The sequence below is a fragment of the Esox lucius genome, chromosome 13, assembly GCF_011004845.1.
Source record: "Esox lucius isolate fEsoLuc1 chromosome 13, fEsoLuc1.pri, whole genome shotgun sequence".
Taxonomy (NCBI): domain Eukaryota; kingdom Metazoa; phylum Chordata; class Actinopteri; order Esociformes; family Esocidae; genus Esox; species Esox lucius.
This window is the reverse complement of record NC_047581.1, coordinates 35,985,761-36,003,886: the sequence shown is the minus strand read 5'-3', so window position 1 is coordinate 36,003,886 and position 18,126 is coordinate 35,985,761. Positions and strand designations below refer to the sequence as shown.

At 42.3% G+C, this 18,126-nt stretch overlaps 1 long non-coding RNA gene across 2 annotated transcripts in view; it reads left to right on the top strand.

Annotated features, from left to right (window-relative positions):
• LOC105014646 overlaps positions 1–18,126 on the top strand; it is a 46,562-nt gene that overhangs the window by 6,734 nt on the left and 21,702 nt on the right. For both annotated transcript variants that reach the window (XR_828325.4, XR_828326.4), the window contains exon 2: positions 11,541–11,694. This is a non-coding gene — a long non-coding RNA (uncharacterized LOC105014646). The remainder of the gene's footprint in view (positions 1–11,540; positions 11,695–18,126) is intronic.

Here is an 18,126-nt window from a genome sequence, read left to right as displayed (position 1 = left end):
ATTGGAGAGTTGTATTTATGTCTATGGGTGTTACGACTTTTGGAAACTTGAAGTAGCTTGTAGCAAATCATAGCCTTTAGTACACACACACACACACACACACACACACACACACACACATAGACACACTCGTTTTAGCACAGTTTTTGTAAGATTAAGATAATATTTTTATGCTTCTTGTTCTACATTATTTTTTAAATGCATTATTTTTTATAATTGCATATGGCAAATATGATGGAAAATATACACGACTTGGAGTTTCAGCCCAGCATACATGCTCCTTCTGTTTGGACAATGTAGGCTGGCGTTGAGAATGAGTGACATTTAAGGTGGAACCCACGTGCGAGCCTTATTTCAGCATGATCGACTCCAACCAGGAAACGGCACTGGCATCCCAAACAGCAATAATTAGGACGTATAACAGAGCTGACAAAAATGGAGGATGGGGGGGCGGGGGGGGGGGCAGGGAGTGGGGGACGGCCTTGCTTAATTGATTCCGTTAACCGCAGTGCTGGAGATGTGAACGACTGGACGCTCTCATTCCCACGCTCGGGGGCAAGTGGCAATGCCATGCTCAGTACGAATATGACAGACAACGCCGTCAAGGCGGGGGGGATGGGGGCGACAGGGGTCATGAAAAGACGTCAAGTGCACCAGACTCATCTGCATCCCCATAGAAAGAGACGACGTTTCCCACCCAGCCGACGCGGCCTCCAAACTTATAGTAACGGTTTTGAATGCGTAATGCCTTGCCAATTGTAGGCTACAGATAATGAGGACTGTGGGTCATTATCTTAAAACTGGATGGGTTTATAAATACATTCAAAGATGTTCTTTCGGCCTAATTATGGCATTTCATATGGGCCTTGTTGAGAGCTCTGTCCGTGTTCTATTGTTTAACTCATGGTAATTCGTTTGACTGACAATGCAATACAAGCCTATACTGAAGTCTACCTGGCTGAAGGCATGACATCACTTAATGTGCCCCCTGCATTTGAACTTGACCAGGACCTTTTTGTCTTCCCTTAAATACTAGGACATGCCCTTGGCCTAATTCATATGAAGGCTAAGCAAAAAACAATATTTTTATTTTATTCTGAATTAATGTTTTATGCGCTGGCGGATTTGTTTTTTGCGATCAAGTGTGCACGTAGAGGGAATAAAGCACATGACTGTTTTTTTCTGTTAATAACGTTTCACAAACACTACCTATTAAAAGCTTTTTTGGCAACCCAGAATAGTTGCAAATTGTACCTAAACGATAGATTTCTAACAAGAAATATAGGCCTATTTACTTCAGAGAATATCCTCAGTAAGGTGTCATTTGTAGACCTAAGCTGTTTTATTTTTATGGACTTTTTTTGTCTATTATCTGTCGATTAGGTGACTTCCCTACAATGTTCGTCGGCAATGGAGTAGCCTAGACCCGTAAAATTAATAGAGTTATATATTGTATTATGTATTTTGCTTTAACATGTGTATAATAGTTTATTAGTAGTAGGACTTTTCATATGGATATTAATGTTTTAGTCTGTTGTATTAGTAATTGTCATATAGACTGTTTTAAAATGAATTAGCTGTATCCTACAAATTAAATTGTTTGGCTATTTTTGTAATATTTCTTTGTGCCGGCCTAGGTTTTATTAAGTGAAAGGTCATAGGCCCATGTGAAAGCAGGGTACGACCTATACTGTTGGCGTCTGCAGTGCAGGGGTAGACGATTGCACAGGGGATTATTCAAGTTCAGTGTTAATAAGGCTCACAGTGGCTGAATTCAAAACCGTCTTGCCGACTTTCTCACACCGTCAGACAAAACTAGTGTGTCTTGTTCCGACCGTTGTCAAAAGAGAGTATACAATATCAGGTTTGCGCGGAAAAAAAGAGAACAATTCGGGCGAGCAGTGAATAACCAAGTTTCATTGTCCAGGCGTTAAGTCGATTGAAATCGTCGTCTAGACTTATGAATGGCAGCATTGTTTTCGAGTCTGGGGCCATACTAAATGTCAGCAGTGTGTAAAGAAAAACTTGAGGTCTATAAGTAACCCAGCGAATATAAATCATTTGATTCTCAGTAGTATAAAAGGCCACTGCCCTGACTGAATCAAACGATTTCTTCATCACTGGAGGTCAGAATGTTTTATTGTGACTTTGCCCCAATTACATTTCTAAGTCTAGTCCCTAAATAAATTGTGCCATTTCAACATTCCTCAGCTAATGCCATTTTGATCAGAAATACCACTATGATCTTTAGCATTTGATAGCTTTTTGTCTTGTATTTTATATGTTATTGTAGCCTACTGTCATGACCTTTGTAGGTGATCAGACACTTTTTCTCTGTAGTGCATCACTGTATCAAACAGCACATGTTAACCCTGGTAATTCACCTTAATATGAACGTCATCACATTGCAATGCCAGATGTAGCCCAGTATTGCCAGGAGAGAGCAGTATCACATGTCCAAAACTGCTGCAAATCACACTTGCATCCCTTCATAAAAGTCACCCATATTCTTACTGTGCATATTGTAGCAGGGACTGGGTAGGACGGGGTTTGCATGTGGTGTGTCCTGTCTCCAGAAAATGAATATATATATATATATATATACATTCATAAATATATTATATATATATATATATATTCATATATATATATATAAATATATGTATATATATATATATACACACACACATATATATATATATATATGTATATATAGTTGATGGTATTTAGTCTCCTTGTAAACACTGGCCAACTCTGCCAGAGTTTGATTATGTGGTACATGCTCTATCAAGCAGTATATTGAGCTGCAATTCAAGTATACCCAATAGCAGACAGTCTTAGAGCTGTTTTTCTCTCTTGCTCATCTTGGTTGGCTGTGCATTCTACAGTAGGACGTGGTTGGAGTCGCTGTGAGGACAGCCGTGGTTATTTATGAAACTGCCACCCAGACTGGCTGGTGAGATGAAGAGGAGGAGAGGTCTCGCCATACATTTCAAAAGGCCCGTTTTAACATAGGAATCTGGGCGTGTGATTTTACTGTGAGTGTTAAGGATGGGTGGTGACGCCTCCTCTCTCTGCACAGTAACACTGGCTCCGCTACCCCCTCCCTCTGCACCTACACCTACAGTGCTCCATGGCCATTGTTGTCACGTGATTGGCTGAATAACATAACCATGGCGACCACCTCATATTCATCGGGGGCAAACAATCAGCATATTTTACCCCAGTGTGCTCGAGTTTTTTGCGCAGGGGGGGCTCCTGTCATAGTAAGTGTAGCCTGGCCGGTTGTGCTGTAGGGACTGGCCCAACTGAGTGACGTCTGTGGCGGACAAAGGATGGAGAACTGTCACTATGTTGCTACTGCTCCTGGGATAGACGTGCTCTATTCAGGTTTCATTACATGCAAATCGATAGATTAAATAAACAAATACACATGAAATGTGTCCCCTTCAATAGGCTTCAGACCAAACCAGACCAGGGCATGCTAGATTATGTGAGGCCAGATCAAAACAGACCAGACAGTTACAGAGCAGAGCAGACCAGACCATAGAATACCAGAACGGACCAGAACAGACAAGACCCTAAAGTACCAGTGCATACCAGTCCATACATGTGCAGAGCAAACCAAACCACACAATACCGGACCAGACCAGATCTAGACCAGACCAAACCACACCAGACATCTGCATCATGTAGATGAGGAACAATGGCTGTGTCTCAGTAACGTCTGGTCTGTCTGGCATCTCTCCCCGTGTCTCCTGGACATGAACTTGAACTTGAGACACACAGCCAGACACCATCTGTGCACAAGGGCTAATGAATTCAGTGCATTCAAGTCTGAGGATCGCCACCATTGATGAGGAGACGGCCCCAGACTGAGTTAGCTCTTCATTACTAATAGAATTCAGCCACCAATGCAGCTGTTAGTTCTAATTCTTCCCTTTTTCAAAACAGAAGTGTGTCTGTGTTACACTTGGTGGTTGCCTGTTAGTTGTGCACGACTGCGTGTGTCTTGTTTGTGAGTGTCCGTGTCCAGTTGACATAATGCATGCTAATATCCGTGTTTATGTGGATATATTTGTGATGTTTGTGTGTGTCTATTTTCCACCTTGTCGTCCCACTATTTCGGGTAAACTGTCCCTCATTTGAAATCCTGGGCCAACCGTTATAAACAAGCTGCCACGCTAAAGTCATTGCCTTTATAATTGAATGGGCCGGTTTAGCGTTTCCCTGATAAGGCCTGGTAACTGAATGAGGTGCTAGAGCTTAAACAAGCAAAGTACTATGTGAATTCCTCAGCCCCCACCCAACCCCGACCCCACCCTGTTCCTTCTGCTCAGGTCTCTGTCTCTCACACACACACCAGGCTTTTTCCTCTGGTTGGTGTCACCTTGGCAACGGGAGGTGAGCTCACGGTCCGCATGCCGACGTCTGAGCTCGTGGAGCAGGGATGTTTCCTGGTTTCGGTGTGTGTGTGTGTGTGTGTGTGTGCGTGCGTGCTGTGTGTGCGTGTGTCTATATGCATGTGCTTCTGTGTGAATGAATGAGTATAATAGCACTCTCTCATCACCGCATCAAGGTGCCGCCTTGTATTTCCTGTCAGGTGACTTCCTGCCAGTTCTCCCCGTGTAACATTGTGTGATGGATATCATGACCCAAGCAGTGTGTAGGATACTCAGAGAGTGTATGCCCCTCTCACCAAATGACGACAGACCGCCGCTCTAGATAATTATATTAAAACACGTAATATTAAAACAAGTACCACTGACTCTTATCACCGCCGGTTGGCCATTAACACGAGGACATGTCCAGCCTCCTTCCACCTCCTGAACAATAAAGCAGCCATAACATGAGCCAATAATCCACTGAGGAATGCCACGGTTAGGCTTTTTTAATGACATCATGCATGGCCACTTGAGCGTGGTTCTGAGGAACAGCGGGCCTGCTGTGCTCTGCCACGACACCCCTCCCTCCGGCAGGCTGCCTGGAGGTGGTCGTGGACAGGCCCGGCATCCCTCTGCACCGTGCCGCATTATGGTCACCTCCAGAACATGACTGGATCACAGACGGCTTAACGGGACATCAAGAACAGTCGTTGTAAAAGCTAGCCCTCATAGCGCCGTCACGTGCTTTCATGATATCGTTTGGTTTGTTTGACGAGAAGAGTGAATGGGACATCTATTGATGATATTATTGCTTGAGCTAAATGTGAATTGAATCTGAAACAAAGCCGAATTAATTTAAAGCAATAATCATAAAGCATTTAGTTTGTCTCACAACAATACAGTTACACACAGGTAATGGATTTAGATGATGTACAAAAAACACACAAAACATATTTAAGGAAAAATACTAAACATTTCTTAACTTGCGTTTCAATGATTAATATCATTTTATTTGGTTTTTCTGCATTATTATGTTGGAAAATTAAATCAACATTTGATTTTCCAGCATACATACCTCCCTTCCCGTCCCAGAAATTGATCAACAGACTTCCACAAATATGCTAATGCTAGCCAGATACAAGTACACATTATCATAATTGCTAATGCTAGTGCTAAAAACACACAGCGGGAAATTATGGTTGCCATAAGATTAATATGACTGATGTTGTAAACTGCACGTACAATGGCTACATTGGCTGCATACGTATAAATGGCGGCTTTATGGTATCTGCCTAAATCCATCTGACTGCCTGCATGTCCTTTTCAATGTCTCTGTGCTCCGCTGGTTTTTGATTATGTAAATAACTCCTGCTATAAATAAATTATTATAATTGCATCTGAAATATGCTTCAAATCTTCTTGGAAGACGAAAGTCTGTAAATAATGTATTTCATTTTTTTATTTTTTATTATTTATTCCCAATTAATTACAGATAGCCAAACGTGATGCCTTGTAACTTGACTGCCCTGCCATATATTTTGTAGACACTGTATTTTATTGTTTCTGGCCTTTTTCTAATGACACTGAAATTATTAGTTAAAGGGATCTTCTATGTGAAAATATTAATGATTGTAGAAACCACAAACTATTCAACTAGGTAAAGACCACACCTTCAATGTAGTCATTTTAAAGATTTTATTGAAAAGAAATTGGGGGTAGATGTGTTGGCTTGGTGAAATGCAAAGCGTGAACATTGAGTATGTAGAGGTGTGGTTGAATCAGTTTTCTACGTATTGCAATGACGCTGACTACCTTAGCACCCTAGGTGACTGGGAAAACCTGTCAACACCTTCAGTACTTCTGCAATTAAAACAGGCCGTTCTTTCTCCTTTGTAAAGGACTGACTGTTCGGGCCTCGATGTGTTTTAAATACAGCACGCCAGCTCAGCGTACTCTTTCACAATTAAATTACGTGGAATCTTGGCTTGTCAAGGAAGATGGCTTCGCTGCATATAGAGCAGTAAGCACCGCTAGCAGCCGCAACGGTTGCATTAGCATCTGGGCCTTTTATGCAAATTTTATGAGAAGACTCATGCATATACGCCAAGGCACGGGAGCCGGCGCCTAATATCCTTATTAGAGATGGGAGAATTAAATATTTATTAGGGGGGCAGGGGTTAGGGAGGGGTGCCTGCCCAGTGCTGTTGTGAAGACCTGTGATAGAGAAGGAGGAGATGGAGGAGGAGGGGCTTGGTTGGCTCACTGAAAGTGTCTCTCCCTCAAGGTGCCACCATCTTAAGGCGTTTGGCAGTGGTGAGCGCGTGAGGAGGGTAGACCTAAAATGTCCGCTGGCACACACGCGCACACAGACACACACATGCTCAGCTTGGTAAGCGCACGTTGTGCTCTGAGGCCAATTATTCAATTAGTGCCATCACCAACCATGCATGCCAAGGATCCCATTTGCATACATTTATTCCTTGGATTATTGTCATCTATTTGATTTTCCCCGTATCCTGTTTTCCAGTGTCAGTGTCTCATACTGCATGGATGGCATTTGTCACAACTAAAAATAACAGTATTTGTGTAAAATATTTTAGTGATTCTCGGCTCTACCCAAAGCAGTTTATTGAATATCACACTGAATGTAAAAATGGTGTGCTCTCTTCATATGAACAGTGGTTCAAGTTCCCTTGCAGGCCAAAACTAAAACTCAAAGACGGACTAATTAACTTAGGATAATGACGTAGTGATTAAGAAAGGAAGCCTTTGTCAAGCAAGTGCCATACCTTTCTTTTGTTTTCTCCAAAAAACGACCCAATAAAAAGATTAATACAATCCCACTTGGTTTGAAATAACATGGCAATACATTAAATTACATTTACAATTACTAACAACAATTAAGAGGCTACGAGGACAAAGCAGTGCAAGATTCTTATTTTTCTTTTCATTCCTGGGGATGTAAAAACAAAAGACACACATAGACAAAAAAAGAACCAAAGCTCTATGCTGTTGGATAAGGGAGGTGGTTAACAAGCTTAAAAATAAAGCATCCACTTAACAATGGATAGGTAGATTGTTCCACAGTGTTGCTCTGGTCTTTTACAGTTAGACAGGACAACTAGCTTCAGTTAAAGACTTTCTCTCTCCAGAACTCTCCCCCGCCCTCCAGGCTACCGATTTCCCATTAATTAAATACTACAAATGTGCTCGCTAAGGGAGCGTGGTTACAATCAGAGGTATGCTTCTACACACACACACACACACACACACAACCCATATGCAGCCATACCAAATGGGTCATATTTCAAACTCTCACCAGTGCACACACACATCACTGCAGCCTCTCAAAAAATTGATACCCGCGTCTTCAGTCAGTCAAATCAATATATTTGTCACCTCTTATGTGACAGAGCATCTTCCACTGATATAATCTATATTTGGCTAGATCTTTCCTCTCTAGGATTTTGTGTGTGATTCTGAGATGCCAACTTCAACAAAATTGCAAATGCTGAAGTTTTTCTTTCCAGTCAGTTGAAACCCTATGGTTTGGGAGACGGTTAAGCTGCTCTGGTCGTGACCTCTTTGTTTTCCGACCATGTGGACCAAGGCCGCCACCCACAGCCTACAGTGCCTTTTGGCCACACCAAGCAATGGCTTGGTATGTGTTGAAGTGCTACAGGGTAGGAAAGACTGATAGGAAAACATAGATGTTTTGTGATTTCTGTCCTGTGCATTTTATTAGTTTTCTCTGATTAATGGAGGAAGTCCCAGATGTGGAAACACAAGCTATGTCAGCAGACAGAAACGTGTGTGTGTGTTATGCTGGTTTTTATGTACTGTACTGTATGTACTATAACATTAGCTAAATTACAATAAACTTACCAAGCAAATAATCCACATTATGAACCCTAATATGAGCTGAGCAACTTCACAGTATGAACCAGTTCCTAACGGTCAGCCCTCTTTATGGATAATCGTGGTAGGCCCCAGAGTAGTGAAGTCAAGATAATTAAATGACCGTGTTTGAGTCTGACCCCTGCTAATGGATTATTACTGCAAGGAAATGAGACAGCCAATGTCTGACTCAGATAAGAATAATATTAGGAATGTAAATTTAAATGCAGTGTAACATCAGTGGGCACTTTACACAGAATGAAACTGTGGCCAGGCTTAATTCAAACCAAACCCCCTACAGCAATGTTCAGCATATGCTCACTATGTATTTGCACCACAATTCATCAGTCATTCACCTATAATCGGTGAGGGTCACCGTAATTGTCTTCTTTCTTCTTCCTCTGAACACTGATCCAGCTGATTGCTTAATAATAACGGTGTACTTACTCTGAACTGGGCCGTGTGGCTGTCCCACATTAAGGCCGTCCGCTAAATGAGGAGAAAGCCAAACGTAGTCATGTGTTTTTTATTTTTATATGATCCCCCATGACCGGTCTGTGAGTACATTTGGCCACTGGAGAAGGAGTAACCGTGTGAATACTGCAGTGCAGGTTTTGCGTGCGTTGGTGCCTTGCATTCCGGCCTTTGTGTCTTCATGTGCCACAGTGCCAGCGTTGTGGTTGGGTTTTGGTACCCAGGGTTGTTTGGCACAGTGATTCTCTCTGCATGTAGGCCAGCAGCTGCATAGCAAGAGGAGGGGGATGGGGAGAGCAGGGGGTGAGATGCAAAGAGACAAGCCGCAAAGGGAACGGAGTGGGGGTGCCGAGCTGTTAGCCTAAACCCAGCCGTAGGGCGAGGAACCACAGAACCGCAGGAACGTACCCGGCGCGCTGAGAGACAGAACGGGAGGAATGCAGTGTACGTATGTGCACGTTCATTACGTTTCTTAATCAGTCGTAGAGTGAAATCACCTATCAGTCCTCAGATATAGCTTTTGAATTTGTGTGCTTTGTGGAGCAGCATGTGTGTGTGTGTGTGTGTGTGTGTGTGTGTGTGTGTGTGTGTGTGTGTGTGAGAGTGCCTGTGTGTGTGTGTGATACTACCATGTGATATTATTTTTGTGGTACAGTAATGTATGCTTCAGAAATACTTCAGGATTGGCTGTTCAATTGTTCATAATCTATTAATAAACATTAATAAACAATACCTAATAACAATATTGTTAATGCGCTTAATTTGTACAGAGAGCAAGATAGATAGGCATTATATTAGTGGTACTAAACCCAGTTGCTAGTATCTGGGTGTGTGTGTGTGTGTTCATTTTGGTTTGACGTGAAGGCTTAATCAGAACATGTCAGTCTCCTGGTGTCGGAGAGGAAGTCCACACCATCAGTACACAACAGAACTCTGAGAAACTGGGAACAGATCTGAGGTGGGCAATTCAACTGATTGACACAAACGTCACACAAAAACCAAGGATTAGAAAGTTAAACAAACCATGCAAATCAACACACAAAAACTACAGAAAATATGTATTTAACCATTTAAACAAACATGTATGTGGCCATACAAAAGTATATGTACTGATATGACTATCCTTTCACCTGTTTAGTGTAAAGTGTCATCAATCAGGTTACTTGATCACTTTAGTAGCTTTAATCAACCAACCTACTGTTTTTAAGTAACTTGTTGTTTCCAATTGGAGTAGACCTAACCACATGGTTTATAACTTGAATACGTGTGTGCATCTGTACACCAGCATGTGTTATACCCAGATTGGATATACCCAGGCAACAGCAGCAAAATGATTTCCGAGCCTGCGCCGTCTTCACTCATTTGCTTCAACGAGCCTAAGCAATGTTGTCTGTTAAGATATTGACAAAATACATATTTGCCATGCAAAAAAAATAATAATAATAACACAAATGACATGGCAGAATAAAGATTCAAAACCGGACAAAAAGGAACCATGGCCACCAAGTCACAACACAACCACCAAACGAACCTGCCGCGTCTCGGCTCTCCAAGACGTCAGTGACTGATGATCACCTTAATTGGCTGCATCGGATGTCCTTATCACGCCTTCTTGGCAGATCACAGCCATTGACTCAGTTGGTGCTGACATCTAGGGGATGGAGTGTGGAAATGCTGTCTCTTTGTGCTCACACTATCCATTCTACTGCATAACAGTGGCTACTCAGATGATCACTGCAATGAAAAGGGGACCAATTGTATTACTCCAGCTTTACTCAGTTGTAGTATAAATATGAGCTCCTTTGGTAGACTGGATCCAGTTGTCAGTGGTGACCTTCCCTAGGAAGAGCTCTTACGGGGATATAGATGTTGTTTTCATGTGTCTTCATTGGTTATGGACTTACCAATTTTCTGTGATGTGTGGCCCTAGAAGCTGTGCTCTCTAAAAAAGTAGATATTGCAGAGCATGCACGAGATTCTTCTTGGTGGGATGGAGAGTTCACCTTTGACCCCAGAGGGTCATATCTTCCCCAGGACAGGGGATAGACTGAACTCCCTCACCTCAGCCTTTCACAAGGTTGGGTCAGGGGTGAAAGTTCAGAGGAACATGGGTCAAAAACAGTGTCACTGAAATGTGGCTAGACCAGACTAGTCTGGTTTGTGTCCTGCAGTACTTAACATAGAAAGAGGAGGCAGCCAAATTCCTGTTTTAATTTACGCTATCAGGCTTAATGATCCTAACTTCCGATTGTGCTGACTTGCTCAGTATTTACTTTGAACGCATCTCCACTAAGGCGTGAACGTTGCTTTAAAATGTCCATTCGGTGAATACAGAATGAACAGTGCTCTTTGAACCACCATTGAAAACTGTTGCACTCATCGTAGCAGGCTACCATGTGTAATGTGACGACACATGCTGTCCATCTTTGGATTGAGTTAGAATATAAAGACGTAACTCAGGAAAAGGATCTAAAAAGCATTTATTGGTAGAGGGAAGCAGTTGAGTGACATTAAGGGGTTTAAGATGCTTTTTGTGGCTGTGTACCATGTTTGAACAGAAATGTGCAGAAACATTATTGCCAATTCATCACTCTGAAGAGCAAACTTAGCGCCAGCACACGTCGCCTCTCCCCACAAGAATCATGTGATCAGCACTGCGTATCATATTCATTGTGATTGCCTGTGGAATTATGATGATTTTTTTTTTACCATGAAGGTTACTGTCTGCGTGGAGAAGCACTGCATTTACAAGCTTTCCTATTGGCGTGTTTCCTTGTGTTGCAGGGTTGGTGAGATTTTGCCCTGGACCTGCTTCTGCGGGAGAGATGACCAATGGCAATGTCTGGGACTACTGCTGAACCATGAGGTGGGAAGGCCACTGGGCTGTCAGAGAAGGCGGACAATTGGCTGTTCCTCACACAGGCAGGTTTAAGCACAGGTGAGTTTAGGGTTAGAGTTAGAATTAGCATTATCGTCAGGGTTATGAATTTGGGGGAAAAGGATTTTGAACAGAGTGTGTTTTTGACCCCAAAATATTCTCATAAGTATAGTCTGTACGTGTGTGTGTGTGTGTGTGTACATGCGAGTGGGTGTATGTGTGCTATTTCCCGTGTTCACGTGAGCCTGCATGCATACACGTGTGCTTGAAATTGTGTGTCTGCATTCCTGCAGCAAAGTCAGTGCCTTTGTTGAGCAAGCCCTTAGATGTTAGCATTGGTCCAGGGAACACAGTCAACAGAAAGATACTGACTTCAGAAAGTTCAGACAACAAGATCCCGGGCAATATCAAATCCCAAAACCCATTATTCCTCTGGCCTCTGGTCTGGACAAAAGCGAAGAGCCACCAGGCCCCTAGAGGCTAGTATCCACTTTTTATCATCTGCCCAACTTCACAGTTTAAGAGGTGGAACCCACACAAATCTGACGCAAATTATCTACAAGTTAGAAGTGTACCTGGCAAGGTTATTTGGAAGTTTCCCTTTTTATTCATTGCATAATCTGAGCAGACAGTGTGGATGTGAAGTGGTGCCATTTTGGTCAATCACTGACATTTCATATACTAGAGGATTTCTACATATTATACGTTGACTAAGGTATTATTTGGTATTATCTTATGGCCTGTTTCCTTGTACATTGTAATTCTCAGGGGGGAAACAAAATTCTTGATTTGACCTTTGGCCTTGACCTTCTTAGATTGGCAGATTGTGAGTTTCTTGGGATATTTCTTCCGTACGCTCTTCTGCACAATATGCTGAATCTGTAGACACACAACTCTGTCAGCAGAAAAATATTTGAATAGCTAAAAATACCAACCTCTAAACTCCAGTCCTTAGCAATACCTCACCTCTTCGGAATGATTTGGCGACTCCAAATGGTCGTGGTATTTCCCTTAAACCAGATTTCTTGTGTGATCTTATAGAAATAAAGGGTTTGAGAGAGTGTGGTGTCAGTGGCAGGAGTCAGAAGCAGATTCACTAAACCACCATTTAAACCCCCAGACCTTCAGCCGTCATTGAGAGGAACATTGTTATCAAATCCTTTTCAACACTGATACAGTCAAGGAGAACATTTAGAAAAAACTGAAAAAGAAAAGAAAGTCAAATCAACCATGTGGTTCCATGTTTTAGTGCTGAATAGCAAGCCCCCTTGTGCACTTATACTGTGCATATTTTTGTATTTTATTCCAACATCTTTAAAAAATGCTAGTTATGCAGTTGCCAATGTTAGCTTGTAACACTGAGTCAAAACCGAACAGGAACCTTTTTCAGTTAATTATTTGGAAAAACTTTGCTTCGTGGGTCTTTAGGAACAGGTGATGTATAAACGCCTAAGTCTGGAGGATGGTAGAAAGATCCTATCAATCAAGCCATTAGTTAGGGTTTACAATACACTGGAAATGCAAATGCAATGTGCCTGTCCAAAATATTACCTGATCTATGATGTTTCCACAACAGTCCCTAAGCATTTATTTCGCCATACCAAAATAGAGGCAAGGCAGTTGGCAAGCTAAGCTAAGCGATGTGTGTTCTCCCATCTGGCAGTGGGACCAAGGACGCTTTAGGGGTCGTAGAGTGGAGTCAAGTCCCAGTCTGAGAGGGGTGACTAATTTGTCATATATTTTTAACACTTCTATACTCCTAACAATACCCAAATAGCAGTTACAGCTTTGTTCTGCTATATGCACACAGCACTCTGCCTCTGATATTCATGTCACATCTACAGTAAGCTTAAACCACAATGCATACAGTACATATACGGTGGCACAGATTGACATGATATATGACATTTATTTGGTTAATAGAAAAGCCACCATGACAAACCACAATGTCAATCAACCAGAAACATTTATTTGGTTAATAGAATAGCCACCACGACAAACCACAATGTCAATCAACCAGTAACATTTATTTGGTTAATTGAAAAGCCACCATGACAAACCACAATGTCAATCAACCAGTAACATTTATTTGGTTAATAGAATAGCCACCATGACAAACCACAATGTCAATCAACCAGTAACATTTATTTGGTTAATAGAATAGCCACCATGACAAACCACAATGTCAATCAACCAGTAACATTAATTTTATGCAACAGTTTTTACATCAGCAGTTGTCACAAAGTGTTTTTATAGATACCCAGCCTGAAACTCCAAAGAACAAGCAACAAGAGTTAATGCATAGTAACTAAGAAACACTTCCTAGTAGGATCCAAATTAGGAAACAACCTAGAGAGGAACCAGACTCTGACGGGTGGCCCGTCTTCTTCTGGCTGTCACCGGTGTTTGTATTGTATTGTCTTGGTATTTGGCACAATGTCACTAATTTAGTGTAAATGTTTTTGTAAACAAAAAACGTATGGAAATACGACAAAGATTTGTTGTTAGAAGGCACAGGCTGTTTGCCTAAAGTAGACCTGTCAGGATTTAGCTCCATGCAGCCTCCACCACAGGACATAGGATTATCTCCTGCATGTGTTTGCATGATGAAAAGCATGGTACAGTATGTGTGAGTGTGTGTACTGTTTATGTGTGTGTGTGTGTGTGAGTGGGATTGTGTGTGTGAATCACCAACCTAGGACAATGGGTGCTAGCGTAATACAAATCCACATCTGTCCACGCCACCAATTTATATTTTTTTGATATCATGTAATAAATATGTAACAAACAAATACTATATATTGGTACTAAAGCAGCAAGGTTAAAGCATTGACAGTAGAAAAAAGCAGGTAATTCATATAAAAAACGCATTCATATGAAAGCGGTTATTTCATTTAAATGATTTATTTTCCATCTGTAATTTCTGAATTACCTATTCGTCATGTAATTCTATATTTCATGCCTGGATGAGATTCTTCCATGCTATATACGGCTGAGACTCATGCCTCTTAGCGATAGTACATTTCTTTCCCCGTTCGCGGCTGTTCAAAAATTCCAGAAAACCGGAACACATCCATATTTATTCCTCATTTTAATGCACAGTAATTCCAGGGGTGGGGCATTAGTTATCCATTTACAGTAAAAAGGAAAGCACGTTTCCTTTTGTCATTTAATATCCAAGTAGCCATCAGTGAAGGGTGTAAGCGTCGTGTAGGTAGGCTTTCTCCTGTATCATCGTTTTACAGTGAGAACAAAGGATATGCGCATAATATAATCATGCAAATGAATGCAAATGTCAGCGAGTAGTAGAGGAGAGGTGCGCAGGAGGGATGGGGATTTGCCGAACCCAAGAGGGGTGGTAGTAACTTGGTGCTCACCCCTGATTGGCAGGCCTCTTCTGCTCACAATTAGAGATATTGCTTTTATTAAAAAGAAAATATATTTGATGACCCCAAATTATAGGTTCAGAAATCTCAGTCTTATTCCAAAGCCCAATTTTTTTGTCTCCTGACATATGAGGACACTATGTTTTAGGGTTCCTGCACCATGTACTTCATTCTGCTTAACTTAAACCTATTGTCCTTATTAGAGGACAGTTGTCTGTGCCATGCTTAGATGTTATACTTATCAGGTCCACCAATCCCAAATAGCTAAGAGAAATTAAAAATGCATACATTATCAAAGCTCAGGTCTTAGGAGGTTAGCGTTTGTTGTGTAGTTAAGTGTTTTGAATATCCCTCTTCTGAGCCTGGGTGGGCTTACCCAAGACAATGCCCAAGCAGGACATGCACATCTTGCATGTTCGCGTCTTGCTCCTTCCCATTGTTTTAAAGCACCATTTTGCATAGCCGTTCTCTGTGAATGACATATTCCATTCTCAACCCCGGCTTTCAATCGCTGAGTGCTGAGGGGTTTAAACGAAAACGTGTCTCTTGTGTTTTTGACGGAGGAGGCCCCGGGTTAGGAGGACAGGGTGGCAGCGCGTGTGGAGGCTGATGCAACGGCGCTTCGGCCGTACACAGCGTCAGAGAAATGCAAAACAGATATTACTAACGCCACCGCTAATGAAAGCCCCCCCCCCCCCCGCATCCGCTCAGAGAAAACCGGCCGACACTTCAACCTTATCAAAAAGTGTGACATTTTCCTGAGTACATTCATTAAGGCCTACCGGGGGGGATTAGGGATTGACAACAGCCCCCCCCCACCCCCCCCTTTCCGTTGCCGTCAGCCCCTTACAAAAACACATTCACAACGTACCCGAGGATATTCAAATCAGTGTACGTCCTCCGCACATGCCGAGCATTTTGCATTTATTTACTGTTAGAAAATAAAGGCCAGAGCCCGAAGTGTACACTTTGTTTCAAAACCCTTGTCGCGTGGGTTTTATGTGTTTTTAATGTGTCTCTTCTATGTAATATTTCTCAGAGTAACATCTGAAATATAATTTGCTGTGCCTTTTCAACACCTCAGGATTTTAAAATGCGAGACAGCTAACGGTTACTATCACAGAAGACACACAATGCTGGCCACAGCTTTCAGTATAATTCCAATAAATTCACAACACATATAGTTTTTTACTGTACTTTTTTTAAACAATACCTTATTGTATTTTATTGAAGATAGATATGCATTTCAAGACAAACTTCAGAGACTATCCCTCTACATATCTATTCCTGAAGGTGTATGCTCCAGTGTGTATAAATCGGGGTTCAGAGCTGCCCGCATTTAAACAATGCTAAGTGATTTGTGTGCAGTAGCATATAAGAGAACACTGGAACATCTTGCAGACACACACACACACTCACACACACACTCACGTCTGCTCTACTCCTTAGACACAATATGGCGAGTGAGAAAAGGGGGGGGGGGGCCAGACAGACACTATAGCTAATGAATAATAATGCTGACATTCTTGCATGTCTAATAGTGGCAGACTAAGAAACCTTCTGGCTGGGCCATTGCATGCGTGTGTGTGTGTGTGTGTCTGTGTTTGTGTTTTTGTTCAAGATGCGTGTATGAATATGTCGTTTTTACAAAACCAGCGCTCTAGAAGCTGAAATACATCCCAGTTAAAAAGCGAAATATTCCTGCACTCAATCTTCCAAGATGTGCCAAAGGGGCGGGGATTAATTATGAGCGCGAGCGTAGACATCACCGAGTCCCCGGTCAGTCGTCCCTTTCGGTCTCCCATCACGTAGAACGATACACACCAACGGTAATTGGATATGAAAGCTGAAGGATGTGATAGACATCGGAGATGGAGAAAGACAGGCAGTGTCTCCAGAGCACGAATGGCAAAGATGAAGCTCATTTTCTGTGGGCACCTGGTGGCGTCTGCATAGCAGATCGCTGAAATCCCCCTGAATGCGGGGCAGGGGCTTACGAGAGGGGGGTTGGGCTTATAGTCTACCAGGCCTTATATCAGCCTGGGTACCCCCCCCCCCCACACACACACACACACACAAACGCACAAAATATGTATTTTTTTTGTCTGCATCAAATGTCAAGTTAATTTCCTGGGTGCTATGAGTAGTGCGCCCCCCCGCCCCCCCGGGTCTGTGCGTGGGGGAAGGGGGCAGAGCCAGGGAAGGAGATAGGCGAGAAGAGGTGCCGAGGCGGGGGCGAATACAGTATGCTAGCTTCTGTAAATTGGCACTCTCTGGAGTGCTGGAGTGGCGATGTGTGTGTGTTTGTGAGTGTTTTTGTGATGATAAGTGTGTGTCTGTGTGTGTGTATGTGTGCGTATGTGTGTGTACCTGTACACGGTTCTGTTTTGGGAGCTCAGAGTGTGTTTGTGTGTGTTATTGTGTGTGTGTGTGTGTGTGTGTGTGTCTATGTATGTATGTATTGACACACGTTGTATTTCTAATGGTGGCATACTTTCTTTCTCAATGATTAAAATGTAAAACATTTATTAATCACCTTCTGTGTTTATACACGTGTGTGTATGTACTGTGTACATGTTGGATGTATGTAGTATGTAGGAATTCCCCATGGCCATGTGGAGCATATCGTATGGTCCTTTAGGAGAGTAGTTCCTTTACAAGAGGACAACCTTGTCTTTCTCTGTCTCGGCTATAAGGAGCTGACCGTTATCATGTATGCTGGCCGTTAACCAGAAGAATCCAGCACACTATCATAGTCCCTTACCTTCTCATGAGTGTCTCTCCGTGTGCAGGTCAATGAGTGTGTGTTAGTGCAAGGAGCAGTTTGTTGTGCCGTGTCCAGTCAGTGAACTGATATAAAACGTATATCAGTCACAACGTTGACCCTCCCAACACGTGTTTTGCTGTATTTTTATCACTGTATTACAGTATTACTGTATTCAATACACTTCTTGCATAGGACCCCTAAATGCTGTATTGCCTGGCATTGTCCACTGCCCCCTCCAGAACCCATATTTGCATTGAATAATTGCGTGCCTCTGACAGGATTTATTATGTCAAAAACATATTAAAAAAAATATATATATATATATTTACAATCACAACA